Consider the following 20,378-nt stretch of genomic DNA (forward strand, 5'->3'; position numbering starts at 1 on the left):
TCACAACAAACTATGAGGTAAAATCTCAGTTTTATTGATGAACAAAATAAGAGGGATTAAAACATTTTAAGATTTTAGAGAAAGAGGTGAAGCTAGGCTTTAACCCATTCTGTAGATGTCAGCGTCTGATTGCCTTCCACAGTGCCTTTTATTGTTTTCATTTATTTCTTTTTAGATTCTTTTCTCCTTTATTCCCTAGACTAACGTGCCGACACGAGTTCCTGTCTTCTTCTGTCTTCCTCATTCCCTACTTGGGTTGCCCGTTTTCTCTTTTGGCCCTTTCTATTCATAGGGCCGGGCCATTCTACCCACAGAAGTTGCTTTTACCTCTTTAGAGAACTGGGGAGATCAATTCCCCTTTTTTGTATCTTATTTTGGAGAGAAGGGGGACAGGGTGTCGCTGTCACCCAGGCTGGAGTGCAGTGGTGTGATCATGGCTTGCTGCAGTCTGGACTTCCCAGGATCAAGTGATCCTCCTGCCTCAGTCTCCTGAGTAATTGGGAATAGTACATGCCACCACATCCATCTAACTTCTACTGTTTAAAAATTTTCGTAGCACTTACAGGTGCGAGCCACTGCTTCTCTCCCTTTCTGCATCCTCACTGTTAACAGAATAAAGTGTGAGTCCCACAGCTTAGCATAAAAGCCTTTCACAATTTGGCCTTGCCTACTGCTACAGTTTGAATGTGCCTTCCAGAATTCATGTGTTGGAAACTTAATTCCCAATGTGACAGTGGGGGCTAATGAGAAGCATTTCAGTTGAGCCCTCATGAATAGATTAATACCATTATAAAAAGCTAATGGACTCATCCTCTCTCACCCTTTGGCCTTCTGCCCCGTGAGGATCCAGGCAGCATGCAGGGCACCATCTTGGAAGAAGAGAATAACCTCGCCAGACATTGAACCTTCTGGCTCCTGAATTTTAGACTTCCTAGCCTCCAGAACTGTGTCCTAATAAATTTCTGCTGATAAATTATACAGTCTCTGGTATTCTGTCATAGCAGCACAAAAAGACTAAGTCAACTACCTCTTGTCAGGTCCCCATGTGGGATTTCAATGTTGAGCACCATATTGATCATACATTTGTGCTTCTAGATACATATTCTCTCTGCTTGGAATAGCCTCCCTCCATTTTCCACCCTATTGAATTCCCATTGATCTTTCAACATCTAGCTAATACGTCCCATGTTCCAGAAGCTTTCCTTGACTTTTCACATGGTATGGTTTACTATACAAAGTTATGTGACCTTCCCAGTCTTTTGCCTGTCTGTATTTTCTGTTATTTTTCTACAGTTAACAACAAAAAGCATTGGCAAGGAAATGGGATCTATAATCAAAAGTGTCAAAAGTTTGGAGAGGAAAAATCCCATGACTGTTCTAAGCTATAAGAGAAGTCCTTACTTAGAAGGTCAGACGTGAGCAGTCATTGAGAGCTGTGGGTTGTGACTGATCAAATAGGAATGTCATGAAGATTTTCCTGGCACAAATGGACTGTATGAATGAACAGAATGGACTTGGGAGTTACTTGGATATTCTCTTTTGGCTTACTAATTCCTTAATTTTTTAAAAAAGGAAAGATTATCTTATGTTTCTCTAGATCCAAGTGCTTATGTAAATAACAATAATCTATTCTGTTAGAATCTATTTTTGCCCTGGAGCTCAATCTCAAGCCTATTTCTGAAAGTAGACTATCAGTGGAACTATGCCACTGCATTTGTTAGTTGCTATTAAGCAAATGGTGCTCAATGCTGATCAGTAAAAAGCTATTTAGTTACCTAAGTAATTGAGTACATTGCAAATAATCTGCTCCTAAATGATAATGAACAAGACCTTGAGAACAAAGGGTACCTTTTAAAGGCTTAATCACTTCCATGTATTACTCCTGCTTTTAAAAATTTGTTATGTGAAAGATCTTAGGAAAGTTTTATACTCAGAAAAGCCAAAGTAGACTTAGACAACAGGCTTTATTGTCCTTGGAGTGTTTCTTGTAAACATGAATGCGGATTCCCGGTTGGAGCACAAATATAGGTGGACTGGGAAGAAGTCAAGAATGAGGCAATAGCTAAGCTTTTCAGTGAGGATTGGTCAAGTGAGAAGGGATTGCAGAATACTGATTCTAGGCACAGATGACAGCATGAACAAAGTTATGGAGATGAGAAATTATTTGGCTTGTGTATATTAAACATCAGTTTGTTATTGCTGAAGCCTAAACGGGAGCTAAGAAGTGGCAAAAATAGGTCTGCAGAAACAAGAAGAATTCAGACTTTTAGAGCCTCATATGCCAGTTAAAAGAGGTTGTAAGTTTTTTTATACTGTGAGAGTTGTTGAATGTTTATATCCTCAAACATGTATTTTAAATAGATTTCCTTAGTTGCTGCAGGGAGGATCAATTTGTTAGGTCCAATACTGGAATTAATTACCATTTAAATTATGAAACTATGCAGACGTTCAAAGAAGAAATGTATGTTAAGTAACAGTAGGAATATAGAGAGGATATACATTGTAAAGCCCAGGTCAACATTAAAAGAAATAGAAAAAGAGGCATAATTAATAAGTTGATAGTAGAGACAAAATGAAATCTTAAAAGCTCAATTAATGCAGGCTGAAATAGAAAAAAGGAAGAAAAATATGGATGGAACAAATAAAAGGAACAAACCAGTGGTAGATAGAATTTCAATCCCAACACATCAATAATAACATTACATGTAAATTGCCTGAAACCCCAATTAAAACGCAAACTCATTAACTTTTCATATTAATGATCATATCCTCCTCTAGTCTCACTCACTTGATGGCACAACTATCTACAAGGGACACCCAAGCCAGGAACCCATAATACATAGACTCTTCCCTCTACCTCACATTCAGAATATTTTAATATTCATTCACCAAATCCTCCTTATTTTACTTTATTAAGTGATCTCAAATTGGAATCCTCTCTATATTCCTACTATTATTTGTCATACTCTAGGTGCTGATTATTTCTTTGTTGAACTTCTGCAGTTTCCTAACTAATCTAAATGGTAATTCCAGTGCTGGACCTGCCAAACTGATCCTCCCTGCAGCAACTAAAGACTGAGTATTAGATGTTTTATATAATATTATACAAATTCCTACACATTGTGAAGACTTATACATTCAAATCCCTCATAAACTTTGTGCTATTGTTATCAGATGTTTAAATTTTACATAAGTTATAAATCCCACTGCTATAATTTTGCTTCAAGTAGTCAATTACATTTCAGAGTTATTTAAAATTAAGAAAAATATGTTTTTAAATATTAATCTTTATTTTTACTATTTTCAGAGCTCTTCATATATTCATGTAGATAAAATTTCTGGTCTGGTTTCACATTCATTCTGTCAGAAGAACGTTCTTTAATGTTTCTTAAAGTATAGGTCTGCTGGTAAGGAATTCTCCCATTACAAAAAATTTGAATAGTCTTTATTGTACCTTATTTTCAAACAGGTATTCTAGTTGTAGAATTCTGGATGATAGTTGTCCCTCCCAGTTGGCTTTAAAGATATGTTTTATTCTTCTGGCTTTAATTGCTTGAGACAAGAAGTCAGCTATAATTCTTGTTTTTTCTTCTTTATATTAATTTTATTTTCTTTTATTTGTAAGTTAACAAAATAAGTGTATATATATTCATGGGGCTACAGGGTGATGTGTCAATACATATAGTTATCAGATCAGGGTGACTGGCATATCTCTTATCTCTAGCATTTATCATTTTTTATGTTAGAATAATTCAATATTCTTCTAGTTATTTGAAACCATATGTTATTGTTAACTATACTAATCCTACAGTGATAAGGAACACTAGAACTTATTCCAGTTCTATCTAGCTGTAATTTTGTAATCTTTAACAATTTCTCTGATTTAATGTGTTCATATATTTTTCCACTGGTTTCCTTCAATTTCCTCTTTACCTTTATTTAGTATTTTGAATAAGTATGTCTACCTTTTTAAAATTTGTTCTGCTTCAGCTTATTTAAGAATTTTGGATCTATGGTTTGATGCTTTCATTGTTTTTGGAGAATTCTAGCTGTTATTCAGAGATTTCTTTTGTCCATTCTCTCTTCTCCTTGTCTAACTTCAATGACATACATTTTAGACGATTTGATATTGTTCCATAGTTCTTAAATGCTTTGTTCTCCCCACCCCCTTTCTTTGTATTTTTCTTATTGATTTTCAATTTGGGCAATTTTTATTGATCTATCTTCAAATTACCTAATTCTTCCTCTGGGTATGTAAAATCTATGATTCCTAGAATTAATTCTGTGAATTGCTACTGTGATTTCCATCTCCCCTCACATTTCTAATTGAATTGTGCTTACAGTTTTTATCTTTCTTTGAAATCATTCAACCATTCATCAATGTTGTCCACTTTTATCCCCTGGAAGCTTTAACCTATGAATCATAGTTATTTAGTTGGGAGGATTTTTTAAAGCATTCATTTTGAAATCATTTAAGACTCATATTAAAGTTGCAAAAATAAGACAGAAGTTTCCCATGTACATTTTACCTGGTCAATATCAGTATAATGATGAAAACCACAAAATTGACATTGGTATAATACTGTTAACTAAACTATTGCATTATTTGGACATCACCAATTTTTACAAGCATTTTATATATCTATGAAATTTAATCTCATACATATAAGGTCATGTCACTAATACCACAGTCGGGATAGAGAACTACAACTATCAAGAAATTCCCTTGTGCTATCCCTTTATAGCCACACTCCCTAGTCACTCCTATTTCCTAGCAAACACTAATCTCTACTTTATCATTCAAGTTTTGTCAATGCCTTTGGAAGTCTTCTAAGGTCTGTGTATCATTTGTTTGTTCTTTCTTATTTCCAACAGTGTTAAATTGTATAAATGTATTACAATATGTTTATTCGCTTACTGAAATATATTTGGGTTGTTTTCAGTTTTTAGTTATTTCAAACAAGGCTGATACAAACATTCATGTACAGGTTTTCATGTGAACATGTTTTCACTTCTCTAGGATAAATACTCAGGATTGGAATTGCTGGGCCACAGAGTAACTAAATACATGTTTAGCTTTATAAAAAAACTGCCTAGCAGTTTTCCAGTGTTGCTGCAACACTGTGTACATCCATCAACAACGTAAGAGAGAGACTGTAGTTCTAAGTACTTGCTAGCACTCAGGACTGTCAGTGTGTTTTGTTTTAGTTGTTTTACTAAGTATGTAGTGATATTTCATCATGGCTTTACTTTGCATTTCTTTAATGACTAATGATGTTGAGCATCTTTTTTTTCCCTCAATTTGTTGATTTTTTTCCTTTTTTTTTTTTTTTAGAAATGATTTCAACTTTAATTTAGATTCAGGGGGTACATGTGCAGGTTTGCACATTGTGTGAGGCTGAGGTTTGGGGTACGATTGATCCCATTACACAGGTACTGAGAATAGTGCTCAGTAGCTAGGTTTTTGTCTCTTGCTCTAGTTCTTTCCATCTCTATGTCCGTGTGTATCCAAGTTTTAGCTCCCACTTATAAGTAAGAACATGCAGCATTTGGTTTTCTGTTTCTGCTTTAATTCACTTAGAATAATGGCCTCCAGATGCATCATGTTGCAGTAAAGGATATGATGTCGTTTTCTTTCATGGCTGCATAGTATTCCATGGTGTGTATGTACTACATTTTCTTTATCCAATCCATTGATTGGCATTTAGGTTGATTCCATGTCTTTGCTATTATGAATATACATAGTGCTATGGTGAACATATGAGTGCATGTGTCCTTTTGGCAGAACAATTTGCTTTTGTTTGGGTATATATCCAGTAACAGGATTGCTAAGACAAATGGCAGGTAAGTTTTTTGAGAACTCTCCATACTGCTTCCAACAGTGGATGAGCTAATTTACATTTCCATCAAAAGTGTATAAGCTGTTGAACATTTTTAAAAGTGCTTTTTTGCCATGCATATATTTTCTTTCATGAAGTAGTTTTAATGTCTTTTTCCTACTCATTGTAATTATTTTATTTAAAGTCCCTGTCTAAGAGCTCCAACATTGGAGTCATGTCTCTGGCTCTGTTGATTGCTTTGGCTCTTAACAGTGGGTTGCATTTTGTTTTTGAGTCTCATACATTTTGATTATATGGAAAATGTTATGTGTAGAAGATCATCAAATACTGAGATACATAGTATTTATGCCTGGAAATTCTTTAAAGTTGTCAGAATGGGGTGCGAAATCAATCTACTTAGGAGTCTAGCTAGCCTTGAGTTTTGTTGTTAGTAGGATCATCCTCAGCCTCCTAAGGGCTTCAAATTTTTATTTGGATTTTCTATTAACACAGTAGTTGAAGTGCTGAAGGGTTTTAATGCCCCACTCTCTGCTTTCAGCTGCACCTGTTTTGCTGTAAATACTGCTGCTGCTTGTTACTAAATGCTTGCTAAACTGGTGGTTATAGGGCTTCTTTTTTGTCCAAGTTCAGCCATGGACCCATACAGGCCTGTGTGCCTGGGCCTTAAGGTTGGGGCATTCTCAGTGTTCCATTCATTCCTCCTCTTAATGAAAATCAAGCTCCTGCTTTGTATCTGTGCTGGGTGCTGCATACGATAGAGTTTCATGCCCTTCCCTAGAAGTAGGAGACGTGCAGTGGTATTGGTGATGCCACTTCTGGCCTCTGTCCCCAAGGGACAGGGTTTTTCTCAGTCATTTATCTGCCTTTATTGGTACTCTGGTGGGGCAACAACGTTTGGTCCCCTACTGGCATAAGGGTTTTGTTTGGGGAAGTGTTTAGGAAGGTGCAAAGTATTTCATACCTTTCTTGTAGGCATGGTCTAAACTCTCCTGCATAATTGCATATAGTCTCTGTAACAACTACTCAACTCTGTCATTGTAGTGTGGAAGCAACCACAGACAATTCTGTAACTGGATGGGTCTGGCTGTACTCCAAGAAAACTTAATTTATAAAAATAACCTGCAGGCTCGATTTGGCTTGCAGGTTGGAGTTTGCAGACCTCTGGTCTAGAGAATAAATTCCGAATGTCCTACTGTGACTTTCCTTCTTCTCAAGTCGGATCTTCCCTCATTCTATTTTAAATTCATACATTAAGAGAAACCCTTTCAACCACCACATTAATAATAGTGGCTGGTTAACGGATTAAAACATTGGTTAAAGAAATAAAGCATACATACAAATTTACCCTAAAACATTTTCATAAAATCATAAACATGCATTTGTCATTTCTTTAATGTAGAGCCAAGATTTTGTTTCGATTTCTTTTTTTTTTTTTCATAAAATACACCCATAATTTATCTTCTATAATTTTCAGTTTTGGTTTCTTTTTTTTTTTTTTGAGACGGAGTTTCATTCTTGTTACCCAGGCTGGATGGAGTGCAATGGCGCAATCTCGGCTCACCGCAACCTCCGCCTCCTGGGTTCAGGCAATTCTCCTGCCTCAGCCTCCTGAGTAGCTGGGATTACAGGCATGTGCCACCATGCCCAGCTAATTTTTAAAATATTTTTAGTAGAGGTGGGGTTTCACCATGTTGACCAGGATGGTCTCGATCTCTTGACCTTGTGATCCACCCGCCTCGGCCTCCCAAAGTTCTGGGATTACAGGCTTGAGCCACCGCGCCTGGCCTGGTTTTGGTTTCTTTAAATGGGAGTAATCAATTGAGAAACTGGCAAAGCAATCTGAGGCAGAATCTCATTATAGAGATTTGTATAATCTTCCTTCTTCTTTCATAGTTGTATCTCCTACACTTAGTTTTATCGCAGCTCACTAAAACAAAAGTCATGTCTTTCTAAAGGGAAAGCATAAATTGACAGGTTTGTCATGTATAATAATATCCAGCTAGTCATGGGAGTTTAGTTACTCAGGGTGTTTTGCTGAGAGAATGGAGAGCATTGATTAATCTGTTGAGGCCGTGAAGAAGAAGCAGTTGCGAGAGTTTCTTTGACTATACCCAACCGTTCACTCTGCCATGCCATTTCTTTATGCTGCTCCATTGGTTTGTTAAGCTCTTTATACACCTCTACCTGAAGAATATAAATTTCCTCAAGGTTTAATTCAAGGTCACCTCCTTTGTAACACCTTTTCTGAGTACTGAGATTGTCTTGGTTATTTCCACTTCTGTGTGTCTTCCTACCCTACTATTATAGAAACGATAATACATTAACACATTAATTTTTTTTTGTATTTCTTTCCTATTCCACTATACTATGGGATAACAGAGTTTATTATTTTTAATTCAGCTCTACCTCCCCAGGCCCTAGAATTGTGATATTACATAGTAACAGCTTGATAAATTTCCATTAAATGAAGCAGTACATTATTACCGCTGTTGCTTGATTGGCTGACTGTAGCATGGGTGATTTCAGACAGCGGACGGAACCACATTAATCATCTCCTTCAGTGAAGATTACGATGATTACAGAATCAACATGCTGGAAGGAGGAGTGTGATTGGAAATTTTGACCCCTAAGCAAATATCTAAAAGAGCTCCCTGGAGTTTAAGATCTCTGCTAGATTGTAAGCTTCTGATTGGCAAGGGCTGTGCCTTGCTCATGTTTATAGTTTTATCTTTTTTCATAGTGCCTGGCAAGATATTCAGCACTTGCTAGATAAAGGAAGAAATGTCCAAGTAAACATGTTTACAAATTTCCTTAAGACGCAAAGGCCACTAGTGTAGGATTCACCCTGTGTAAAGGGCAAGCTGAGTCCCATGTCTTCAATTCCTGCTTGCTCTCATTGCTGTTTGCACCTTCCGCTGCAGAGCAGAGCCATAGAATAATGAATACATAGCTAGCTAAGTAACCCTTTTTCTCAACACGAATAGTACACGAATATTTGTCACACTGGATAAGGGAGATATTGAATGCAAACACAATTTTTTATGAAGACATTGAAATTTCTGGTAATATAAGATCCTTTTAGCCTTAATTGTGGCATTACGGATGACCTCTGGCTTTCCTGGAAGGACACTGTGGGTAACAATATCAACTGTGTATCTCCAGAGTATGCAATGCCTCCAACTCAACTCCATGTCTTTAGTGTTGTTTTTAAAGTGAGTGTGTGTGTAAAATAATAGTTTGCTTGCTTTTGGTTGCACAAGAAACTACTTTTGATATTGCTAAGGGCCCCTCTTCCACTTTTCTTTTTTAACCACCAAATGTTGAGGACACTCTAAATTGAACAAGTCCTGAAGAACTTGTGTGAAACTTTGTTTAATGATGGAACTGAATTGCCCAACCTGATGTCAGGTACTTAGCCAATTAAAATTATTTCTCCAAAAGTATATTCTTATATCTCTTATGTTTTGGGCTCATTTCACAATATTAATATGATTCTGGCACTGTGCCCTTCGCCAAGATGAAGTACCAGCTGAGCCTAATGGTCTAAACTGTCAACTCCCGGGTTCTTTATTCATCCCGGGGAAGTGGCCTGCACCTCAGTCATTATTGCCCAATTAGGTAAATAATCATCACATTCATTCTCATTAGAGCACTCTCTTCACAAAAAGCTTTGTTCCTGAGATTTTCAATTGGTCTTAACAAGTTACAGATGCCACTAGCGTCTCCCTTTCTCCATTAGTCACCCCAACCAAATGAAAATCTAGTGCCTAATTAAGGAAACCCAGGTCCTCCTAAAACGTACTCTCTTTGCCTCTGTTGTATTCAGAAACGGAGAAGCTCATTAAGTGAGGCCAATTGGCCTACCTGATTCAGTCATTGCTCGGTAAGGAAGAACTCCTGTGCTCATAAGCACAAGCATCAGGTTCAGCAAGAACAAATGTTTTCTTAAAATAAAGCATCGAGCCTCCACGTTTCTTCTCCTCACTCCATTTTAAGGGGAAATTTCTTGAGGCACGGTAGAGTGTGTAATTATCATTGCACAAGACGTACGTCATGGCACAACATGGGGCTCAAACGGACTCTGAGTGTAAGTATAAGACATGGACAACTTGTTTTCTCTTTTCAAGGATGCTATTTTCCTAGTAAAAAGAATTCACAGAAATGATCTGGGATGTTTAGAAGTCCAAGGGAAGGAGAGAAGAGTTCCATTTTCACTTATCCAAGAGGCAATCTCTTCAAAGGTCTTTTTCTCTTTGCCCCAAAAATGCTAAGTGGTAGCAGGCTGAGATGAAAGTGGTAAATTGTAACAAAAAATATTTGTTTCTCGTCTCATTATGCTGCAATCAGATACAGGCTAGTAGTACATAGGGAAGTGAGGCATATATACAGATATGCTGCTCAGATCCCCCTTCAACAAAGACCTTGCTGTCCAGCTGTGAGGAATATGGTTTAATGACATCCTCCAGCTCTTAGATTCCTCGGGGCCTGCCTCAGTTTTTAGCCGCTATTCTTGGTACAACCTCTACCAATGACTAAGTTCCAGTAGAAGAGTCTAGTTATTTCCACCCAACATGGGAATCCTAAAGGATTCCTGAGCTGGCAGGGACTGTCAGGTTAATGTCAGGCTCTGATGCATCCTCCAGCCCAATCTTACTTCCTCCCTTTGCTTTCACAGGTGTGACTTGTCCCCAAATTTTTGTATACCTGATTCTGTTTCAGCATCTGCTTCCCAAAGAATCCACTGTGAAGCAGGAGGTAAGAAAGGAAGGGTCCCAAGATCATTTTATTTTCTAGGGATGGTCTTTTTGGTTGTTTCTGTTGCATAATGTCAGAGCTTAGCAAAAATCCTACTTATTCAAAACTAAAGCTAGTGAGAAAGCTACCAGGATACTGGAAATTACTATGTGATGATGACTGCTATGCTGACTCTGTCTGCCGAGTAGCCTATGTGCCTATGCTTAGGCATCACACTGCTCCTCTTAGAGATCTACTGATTCTTTGTAGAGATGTTGAGGACATTTTAGGGCTGTTTCATCAAAATACTGAATATAAAACTCCATAGTATTAGTTTTCTTGATCAAGAAATATCTTGCTGTGCATTTCCCTCTAGACTACAACAAATTATATTTGGTCAGTTTTGCCCTTAGTTTTAGCCACTAACTAGGAAACACAAAATAAACTCTGATTGGTTGCAGTAACTTTGCAGTGACTCACAGCCTGAATTTGGTTCTTTTTTCTTTACAGTTACAATTTAATGTTTTCCATGACCTTCTTGTTTCAGTTTTTATTTTTCATTGTGTTGTATATGTTTTTACATGTATGGGTAGTGTACACAGTGTGGGTACTAGAGCCTGACTGTGGGATTTTGAATGTTGGCTTTGTCACATGACAGCTCTGCTATCTTGGGCTTGCTTCTGACCACACTGAATCGCAGGTCCTTTGTAAAATTGTAATAATAAGAATGCCTGATTTATAGGGCTACTGTGAGGGTTAAATGAGACAATGCATGTAAAGTGCTTAGTAAAATGCTTGCCCTGTAAAACCTGGGTACCTGTTATTGGTGCTGATGCAATGGATAGTGTCAATAACTAGACAGAGAACTGCAAGAACTGGAAATTAGAGGGTTCTCTCAACATAAGTCCTAGGCTTCTAGCTAACTGGCTAGAATAATGTTTTCTGCAAAAATTGACACGTAAGAGGTAGAGGCTATGTTTAAACTAGATTTACAATGAAGAGTGGCTATTTTCTTTGCTATAATGCATGCTAGCTAATCCAATACATTTGATTAACACATTTGATAAATCTAATGTATTAAATTCCCACTACGAAAACAGTGGTGACTAAATTAACTGATGGCCAATAAGGTGAAAAGAACTAAGCCAATCATTGAGAGACTAGAACACAAGAAAGACTAGTTGTGATGAGTGGTTCAGGGATCCGATCACTGTTTATTAACAGGAATGCTACTTACAGGACAATTCTGTGTTAGGATAGATGGTCCTGTGCAGGAAATTTGGCATCCCTGGACTGTGCTTACTAAATGCCAGAAGTAACCCCTGCTGCCCCAGTCTTTGTGATAACACCAGTGTCCCACCATTTTCAAATGCCCCAGGATTGCCTCCTGTTAAAAACCACAGAGGGCTGGAAGGACATCTAGAGGTAGATCGGGAATATTCCAGCAGAGGAAAAAAGCCTCTTGCCGCGTCAGTTTAAAAGGCGCGTTCACAGCTGCTGCTGGGCAGGCCGTCAGTTTCCCCAGCCCGGTGGCTTTCCGTGGCCTTATTGGCCCTGCCAGAACCACGTGGGCGCCTGGGCCACTCCCCAAGCTGCTGTCCACACAGGTATCTGCCGCCAGCAGGCCGGCGCCCTGGGGAAGCCGTTTTATACTGTTACTGGGGACTGGGGACTACCGGAGAGGCCTGCCAGAACCATGTGCCAGGCCGCCGCGCGTCCTACCCGCGGTTTTCCCCTGCCCAGCTTCTCCTTGCTGCACGGCTGAGCTGCAGGAGGTCCCCGTTCCTGTTCCCGGGCTGGGCTGCCCCCAGCCAGCAAGGCGCCAAAGGCCCGGGGGGCGGTGCTCCCCCGCTGCGCCCCAGGGGCTCCCTCAGTCTGTGGTTCCAGCGGTAATATCTGAAGGACAGAGAAGGAGAAGGAAAGCAGAGAGAGAGCTTGAAGGTAACAAAAAAATCTGTGCTTTTAATTCCTGCTGGCCCACGCCGCTTAAGACCGGCTGGGTCGTGCCTCCGAGGCTCCGGCCTCTGCTCGGGTTCCCGGAATGAAGCCCTTGCCTGGCTGCCGCGGCTCCAAGTATTCTTAAAGAGACAGGACAGAATGCAGCTGGTTTGATTCATGATTTGGAAGTCTTCTCTGGCTGTACCCCTTTCCCGGTTGTACCTCTCTTCTGACTGTGCCCCTTTTTCTGGTGTACCCCGCTCCTGGCTGGCTCACCAAAATGTAATATTGGGGTTCAGGGGTTCAGGGTGCCCTCAGCTCCAGACAGGACGTTTCTCCAGGTTCTTGTCCTCCTGCCCTCTTAAGAGAGAGGGGACCACGGCGCAGTGCGCAGTAAATGCCGGACTCAAATGTGTTAGTAGAAAGCGATTTATTTAGAGAGAGAAACAGCTAACTCTCACACCGAGTGAGAGAATCCAGGAAGGCGGAATCCAGGAGAGGAAAGCAGCTTCCACCCTGAGTGGAAGGGAATAGAGAGAGACGGCGTTTAGGAGGGAAGACAGGCGTCCACGGGAGAGTGTGGAAGGGGACTCCAGAGGGAGAATCCAGGAGAGAGAAAGATGGCTTCCACGAAGGGAGTGTTCGTGGACGGGGACCCAAACATGGAGTCCGAAGGGGTGTGGAAGAAGGGGACTTTTAACCTGGGAGGAACCCCCGCCTTCTTTAAGGCCCCAGGCCAATGAAAGGAGTTCCTTAGAACTTCCGCTGGAGTGGTTGACTCTTAAGTTTCTGCCTGCACCCACAAAATGTAAACATAGACCCTTAAATCTCCCAGATGGAGAGAGATGGGAGGGGGGCCTGGCACTGGGAAGTTCTTCCTCCTTAAAACTACGCCCCCTTGTGAACCCAGAAAGAGAACACCTTTCCTCAAAATGAAAGCAAATATGGAAAACAATAACGTTTCAGGAATGTGAGCACAGAATACATGGGGGTATTGTACTACTCTCAAAGATTTTCTGTAATCCTGAAATTAGGTCAAAACAAGAAGCTAAAAATGAAAAATGTCCTGGTTGGGAAGACACATGATATGGTTGCTTAACCCACAGGGGAAGAGCTGGCAGAATGTGATGGCTGTGAACTCTGCACAGTACTGAAGATAGGGGTAAAACGTTGAGCAAGGGCTGCTGTTATATTGAGAAGTGAGTTTTAGAATTGTTCAGCAAGTTTATTCTCATTCAGACCAGTATAGGCTTTCCTGGTAAACTACTATCCAACGTATGTGTTAATTATTAGCTCAGAGAGAGATTCAGCAAGTGGGCTAATGTCTGTTCCCATGAAACACCACGAACTTCATACTCTCTGGGGAGATCTAGCACTCAGAAATATAGATGCTATTAAGAGCAAACAGACATAACAGCTAACACATATAAAGGGCCTACTACGTGCTAACCACTACTACTGGCACTTTCTATGGAGGAACTCATTTAATCATCACAATAACCCTGTTGGATAGATGATATTTTTGCAGCCTCTATTTTACAGATGAAGAAACTGAAGCATAGACCTGATAAGTAACTCACCCAAGTGTTAGTATGCAGGGGAGCTGGGATTGAAACACCAGTTAGGGTCATTCCAGAGGATGATTGCTGTCTTTACCACTCTACTCTTCTGCTTCCTGAGGGGCTCTGAGCAATGAAACTCTTTTTACAGTGTGATTATAAAGCAAACTGAGGTGTCCAGGATTAGACATCTAAAAGAGTCTGAGCTGTTGCACCCCCTACTGGGGCAAAGTGAGTTGTTGGTGCTGAGTGGGGAATGGAGCCAAAGTTCAACAGAGGCATTGGAAGGTAGGAGCAGGTATGTGGAGCAGACTAGTAGAACGGTCAGAAGAGAGAAGAAAGCTGGAGAGTTTTGGCTGAGGTTGGGTCACTAGATAGAGAGGAAGCAACACCCCAACTAGTAGGTGACTGATCAAGGCAGAAGCTGGGGGGTCAGTGTAAGAACAGGCTAGGCTTCAGAGTCAGAACTCACACACAAAATATGTTGGATTTATTCCTTGGAAAGGCTGTGTGTTCCAGCGTGTCTGATAAGGCCTTGGCCTTGGCCTTCTGGTGGTACTCACCTTTCTCAAAAAGTAGCTAAGTCTAATCTTTGCCACTAACGAAGTGGGGAACAAACGCTGGCTGACATCTGCATCCCAGGCTCTTTGCTAGGTATTTAACATGGATTACCTTTCTTAATGCAATGTTTTGAACAAGTGTGTCTGAGCCAGACTGCCTACTGTGCACATATATAATAGGTTGGCGCAAAAGTAATTGCTGTTTTTGCCATTAAAAGTGATGGCAATTACTTTTGCACCAACCCAGTAGAAAGAGTGACTATTTAAAGTGTGGACTCAGCTTTTGGTTCAGTGAAATTTGGAGTGTAAATTGGACCTTGATGTAATTGTAATTAAATAGAATAATATAGTTAATTATTCATTCTAAGTACAACACAAATATAGGGACTCAAAACATCACAGGTATTAGAAAAAGCAGGCAGGCCGGGTGTCGTGGTTCACCCCTATAATCCCCGCACTTTGAGAGGCCAAGTGGGTGGATCACCTGAGGTCAGGAGTTTGAGACCAGCCTGGCCTACATAGTGAAACCTGTCGCTACTGAAAATACAAAATTAGCTGGGTGTGGTGGTACATGCCTGTAGTCCCAGCTACTCAGGAGGCTGAGGCAGGAGAATCACTTGAACCCGGGAGGTGGAGGTTGCAGTGAGCCAAGATTGCTCCATTACGCTCCAGCCTGGGCAACAAGAGTGAAACTCTGTCTTAAAAAAAAAAAAGAGAGAGAGAGAGAAAGAAAAAGAAAAGAAAAAAAAGAAGCAGGCATGCTTTCATCGAACCAGCATGGAGACTTTTGCATACAACAGGAAGCATCGAACTCAGTGAACTATGGAGGCCAGCTCAGACACAATTATACACATAATTTCTTAATCATTATAACTATCTGAGGAAGGCAATCATATAATTTCAGACTTTTATGCTTATTCTAAGGATTTAATTCAGTAAAGCGTATAAAGGATGTGGCTCAGTTCCAGCCACAATGAAGGCCCTGAATGCATGCCACCTGCTCTGCTTATTTTCTCAAGAGAGAAATGAAGCTTGGTGAATGTAACATGTCGAAAGCCACAGAAATAACAAATGGTTGAGAGAGGATTTGAATTCAGGTCTCTAAACTTTGTCCCCTATTTGTGCAGCTTTCAAACTAAGAATAACTTTTAAATACTTTACTGGTTGAAAAATAATTTTTTAAAAAAGAAATACATGCCCAGGCACATGAAAGTTATATGAATTCAAATATCTGTGCCATAAATGAGGTTTTACTGGCACACAGCCATGCCAGTTTGGTCACGTGTTGTCTGTGACTGCTTTCATGTTACAATGCCAGAGTTGGGTAGTGACACAGAGATCAGAGGATCTGCAAAGTCTAAAATATTTAATATTTCCCTTTACAGAGAAAGTTGGTTGACCCCTGCCCTAGCCCTTTGACCCCTGCTCTTTCCATTATTCTCAAGTGCTGGTAGATCCAGATCGGTTGTGGCATACTAAATCTCCCTGAATTCTTGGGAAATTATTAAACTGCCGTGAAGGTTGCATGAAGTGCCCCCTGCTGGCTCGAATAGGAGCGTTTTGAAGGTGCTGGGTGGGAATATATTCCTTTCTTTCATCTTAACAAACAATCCGATCTTATTCTCTTTGATGTTCAAGAGCATTTGATTCATTAGGATATGAAGGGGGGAAGGAACAATCTGAGCTGTTCAGGTGGACTGAGCTGGCAGTTTCAGGTGCTCTCATTTCAGCTCCTCCTCACCATGTCTAGCAGGCTCCCTGAACTCCCAGCTGAGTGTAATCAGAGCTGTGTAACTGGAGGGTGAATGCCCAGGCTTTACAGTCAGAGACCTGTATGTGTACTGTGATTCCCCACTTGCTAGTTGTATGGTTTGGACATGCTACTCAACCTCCTTCAGTCTCAGTTTCCGCAGGTCTCATATGAGGGTAATGAGAATACCTATAGCTTTGAGTGATTTGGAGGATTAAATGCAAACATATATGAAAAGATTATTTTCCCCAAAGAGTTGGCTCTGTGAGCATTCTGTAAATATTAGCTTTTACTGTCTTTTTTTTTCTGCCTACTTGTCAGTAGGGAAGGAGCTAACTTTCTGATCCTAGTTTAAAACTCCTTGAAAGTATTTTTAGGACATTTAAAAAAAGTAATACATGCACATAATACAAAATTCAGGTAGCACAAATAATAAAAATAAGTAGCTCAAAAAATGATGTATCCTGGACTGTTCAAGGATACATAAATACTCACACTTTCTTTTATATAGAATAGTAAAAGTCTGCAACTATACGAAACAACGATGAATCTCCTGAATCTAATGCTAAGCAAAAGAAGTCAGAAACAAAAGCTCACATATTTTAAGATTCCACTTATGTAAAGAATTAAATCATTCTACATTTTTGGTACTTTATATCCTTGACCTAAATCTCCACATTCCTCCCTCCCACCCTGACTGACTCTGGTAACCACTGTTTTATGTATTTGTGATGAAAATCTCCAAATAACAAATGTTGGTAAGGATGAGGAGAAATGGAAACCTTCATACACTGCTGGAGGGAATGCAAAACCTGCCGTTGCTTAGAATGCTAACCACAGTGTTACCATATGACCCAGAAATTCTGCTCCTAGTTACATACCCAAGAGAAAAGAAAAAAAAGCTGTCCACACAAAAAGTTGTACATCCATGTTTATAGCAGCATTTTATTCCTAAGAGCCAAAAGGTAGAAAACCACTGAGATACCCATCAACTGATGAATGGATAAACAAAATGTGGTATATCTATATGATAGAATATTATTTGGCCATGAAAAATGAAATATGGATCTATGCTACAACAAAAATAGACCTTGAAAGTGTTATGTTAAGTGAAATAAGCCAATCACAAAAGACAATATATTACATGATTCCATTTATATGAAATGTAGAGGACTGGCAATTTCACAGAGACAGGAAGCAGACTGGTAGTTGGCGAGGCTTGGGGAGGATGTGAGGTGAGGAGTCATAGCTAAAAGTTACTAGCTTTCTTTTTGAGGTGATAAAAATGTTTTAAAATTGACTTCAGTGATGTTTATACATATCTGTGAAATTATACATATTATTTATGAATTATTTATACATATCTGTGAATATACTGAAAGTCACTGCATTTTATACTTTTAATGGGTGAACTGTATTATGTGAATAGTTTAATAAAGCTGTTTATAAAAAGAAAAAGTAAAGTATAAAGTTAGGTGAAGCCTGTCGGTGCCTCAGGGCTTACTCTTGGTTGGGGGAAGAGGTGGGACCGGGAATTGGCAGGAGAGGGCACGGGGGAAGCTGGTAATATTTCTTAATTTGAGTGCTGGTTACAGTGGTATCTTCAGTTTGTGAAAATTTGTCAGCTGATACTTGTGTGCACAGGATTGGACTTCATACCTCAATAAAAATAAAAACTAAAAATAAGAAAGCCACCCTTCTCCACCAGTTGACTGTTAGTCGCTCAGTTCTTTCCTCGGAAGCAACCACTCTTACATTAAACAGAATCCAGAGACAGACTATTCAGAGAGAGTTACTGCTGTACAAGAACATGTGTTCTTGTGTATACTGTGTTTCTTGTCTTCTTTTTATTTCCTGAGAGCAAGTTTTGATAAACCTAGTCCTATGTCTGGTTGACCACCTACTACAAAGGGGTTGTGGACCTCAGAAAAGGAGAGGGGGAGAAGAGGGAATGGAAAGAAGTTTTGATCCTGGGTGACCTTCTTGGACATGGCAAGGTTTCAACAAATGTTCATAAAACTGTCAAAGTGAATTTAAGGGCTTTAAAATGTCCAGGTTTCCTTTTAGTGTTGGTCTGAAATCCAGATAAAGTCGCTGATGCCTATTTTGTGCTTGAAATTCCAGGAATCCCTTTGCGCTGCCTTGGTCCCCAAAGCCTTCCATTATTTTTTCTTTCTTTTAAAAATCAATTTAAAAAAATCATTTTCTATTTATGTTTATTTTAAATTTATTCTTAGTTTTGTAGAGACTGAGTCTTGCCATGTTGCCCTGGCTGGTTTTGGACTCCTGGCTTCAAGTAATCCTCCTTCCCCAGCCTCCCAAAGTACTAGAATTTCAGATTTCTTTCTTTCTTTGTTTTTCTTTGAGAGGGGATCTCTCTATGTTGCTCACATTGTAGTGCAGTGGCTGTTCACTGGCATGATCCCACTGCTGATCACCATGGGAATGTTGACCTGCTTGGTTTCTGACTTGGGCTGGTTCATTCCTCCTAAAGCAATTAGTGGTCACCTGCTCCTGGGAGAGGGGTAACCATACTGATGCCAAACTTAGTACAAACACCTGATTGGCATAGCACACTACAGCCCAGAGCTTCTGGGCTCAAGTGATCCTCCCACTTCAGCCTCCTGAGTAGCTGGGATTACAGGCATGCACCACCACTCCTAGCTAGGCCTCTGTTCTTGATGAGTCCACATGTGTCCATATGTTCTCATTGTTCAACTCCCACTTCTGAGTGAGAACATGCGGTGTTTGGTTTTCTGTTCTTGTGTCAGTTTGCTGAGAATGATGGTTTCCAGATTCATCCATGTCCCTGCAGAGGACAGGAACTCATCGTTTTTTTATGGCTGCATAGTATTCCATGGTGTATATGTGCTACATTTTCTTTATCCAGTCTATCATTGATGGGCACTGGGTTTTTTAAGAAAAGAGATAAGGAGCTAGAGAATCAAGGGAAATGTTAAGACATTTTGCTGTGTACTCTTTCATGCCATTTCCCATACATTCCCCCATTCCCAGGAATTAAGATTGAAGTTGAAGGTTTGGGGTTACAACATCAGGATGAGAGTTGCCACAGAGGCTCAGCTTTGTTTGGGTCACACACATTGCAGAGGAAGGACCAGGTAGTATTTATTAGTATTTATTTGAGTCCTCATCAAGAACAGAGGCCTAGCCAGAACAGCATTTTTGTAATTCAGAACAGCATTCATGTTCCCCTTGTAAAATATTTACCTGTCTCCATTTTTTAAAAAAGAATACATATATTGAAACGATTTTTAAAATGCAAGGCCTTTCTCTTAAATTAGCTTAACTGAACTATGTTGAGCTACTTTCACTTTGGAATATATTTTTGGCAATCTCCTTGTTTTCTAATAAATACATGTTTTTATTTACTTAAAAAAAGCGAAACAAAAACAAAGCTCTTTTCCTCCCCAGTTCATCTGCATCTCGTTATTGAGCCACAAGAAACAGCAGCTTGGTCCGGGAACAATATTAGATGGAAATAAAAGATTAAGGGCAAACACAGAAAGAGTCATCTTAAAAGATTTAATTAAGGCCTGAATTTTAAACATTCAACAGATCCCATTCTTAGAAGATGAATTTCTCATCAGCCTTGGAATATGAAGGAAACCTTCCAAGGATATGAAATTGAACTTTAATCGTATTAGTTATTATAATCAGGGGCAAGCTCTGATTGGCAACTTGTCTCCCTTGCACTTTCTGCCCTTATTCAACAACCTCCTCTTGGGTCCCTAGGGCTTGCCTCTCAGGAAGATGTGAATTATTTTGAGTGTAATTGGGCCTGGCCTAGGATATAGTCATTATCTGAATCCATTGTTTGCCAAGTAATTGCTTTGTGGCTTTGGGTAACTTACTTAGATATCTTGGGTCTTAGTTTCTACCTTATAAAATTGAGATGAATATACTTACTTAGTCAAGATTAAATGTCCCAAGTGTTTGGAGCATCATAGGCTCCCAAAAATGAAGATCTACTTCCTTT

At 39.6% G+C, this 20,378-nt stretch overlaps 1 protein-coding gene and 1 long non-coding RNA gene across 3 annotated transcripts in view; one reads left to right on the forward strand and one right to left on the reverse strand.

The window, feature by feature from the left end:
- The window catches only part of NPSR1 (neuropeptide S receptor 1), a 169,973-nt gene that overhangs the window by 56,536 nt on the left and 93,059 nt on the right, over positions 1-20,378 (reverse strand). The gene's annotated exons all lie outside the window — the stretch shown is intronic.
- LOC141580134 (uncharacterized) overlaps positions 12,188-20,378 on the forward strand; it is a 148,054-nt gene continuing 139,863 nt past the window's right edge. For both annotated transcript variants that reach the window (XR_012512239.1, XR_012512238.1), the window contains exon 1: positions 12,188-12,515. This is a non-coding gene — a long non-coding RNA (uncharacterized LOC141580134). The remainder of the gene's footprint in view (positions 12,516-20,378) is intronic.

This window comes from Saimiri boliviensis, chromosome 10 (genome assembly GCF_048565385.1).
Source record: "Saimiri boliviensis isolate mSaiBol1 chromosome 10, mSaiBol1.pri, whole genome shotgun sequence".
In the NCBI taxonomy this organism is placed as follows: Eukaryota; Metazoa; Chordata; class Mammalia; order Primates; family Cebidae; genus Saimiri; species Saimiri boliviensis.